Raw genomic sequence first — 1450 nt, 5'->3', positions numbered from 1 at the left:
GAAGCTAATATCCAGCATGCCAGAGCGAATTGCAGAGGTTATGAAGAACAAGGGTCAACACTGTAAATATTGACTCATTATATATTTTTTGCCAATAAAAGCCTTTAAAACGTATAATATGCTTATCATTGTTTTCCAGTATACCATAGAAACATGTGGAAAAATAATCTACAAATACTGAAGCAGCAAACTTTGCAAAACATACAATTTATGTCACTGCCAAAACTTTTGGCCATGACTGTACACAAAAAAATATTATTAAAAATATATATAATAAAAAATATAAAAGCTGATAGCTTTCATCCACCTTGCCTGATTGAGAATATTTCACATGGCCAGTTCCAAAGATTGAAATGTATTTGTGACTTAGAAGATGATTTTGAAATTGAATTACAGGATATGACTAGCAGATTTTGACAGAGGTTATGATTCGAAGGTTTTAACAAGAGCCACAGAGAGAGTTGAGTCTAAGAAACAATTATTGAATAAGAAGACAACATTCTAATACCAATTCTAATGGGTTTTTTTTTTCTGGACAACTTATAAATTCCAATTGGGACATCATCGAAAGTGATAGTACTCTATGAACAGCTATACGAAATAAGGTGGTACATAATTATCTTCTAATTTCCGGCCCTTGAGAAGAAAACATGGCTTGGTTCTTCAACAGGCAGTTTTAGGTGTGGAGTGTTGTAAACATTGTGACAACATGATGAGAATAAAAAATGATTTCTGGGAAAGTTTATCCTATTGAGTCCTTCATTAATTTTAATTCCTCGTATGTAATATATAGGTTAGAATGTGAGTGTGGACATTTCTACATTGGTTAAACCAAAAGGAAATTGTGTTTAAGAGTGTCTGAGCATAAATATGCTATTTGTGCGAAAAACATGTTATATCCTATGGAGAGGCATTATAATGAAGTAGGTCACGCTAGTGAGAGCCTTCTTAAAGTGATCGGGATTGAATCATGTTCAATAAGAGGAGGCAATAGACTAAAATGACTTTTGTAACAAGAGACTTTTTGGATCTATACAGGGACATAGCCTCCTGGAGTTAAAGGGGTCATATGGTGCTTTTTTAAAGATCATTATTTGGTGTAACAGAATATGCTGACATGCTTTAATGTTTAAAAAACACATTATTTTTCAAATACTGTACATTATTGTAGGTCCTCTATGCCCCGCCTCTCTCAAATGCTTCGTTTTCTACAAAGTCCCTCCTTCAAACAAGCGCAGTCTGCTCTGATTGGCCAGCTGACCCAGTGCATTGTGATTGGCCGAACATCACAAGCACTCATCGGAAATGTAACGCCCCTTACCATAATCGCGAACTTCATGTTTCAAAATAAATGTAAAGACAGAACCCGAAAGGGGAACAGAGTCGCGTGACAGACACAGTGATGAAGCTGGTATGTGTTTGCAGTACACAAGCCACGGTTAAGACAGCT

This window comes from Sinocyclocheilus grahami, unplaced genomic scaffold (genome assembly GCF_001515645.1).
Source record: "Sinocyclocheilus grahami isolate Dianchi unplaced genomic scaffold, SAMN03320097.WGS_v1.1 scaffold699.1, whole genome shotgun sequence".
In the NCBI taxonomy this organism is placed as follows: Eukaryota; Metazoa; Chordata; class Actinopteri; order Cypriniformes; family Cyprinidae; genus Sinocyclocheilus; species Sinocyclocheilus grahami.
Note: the sequence above shows the minus strand (reverse complement) of the source record.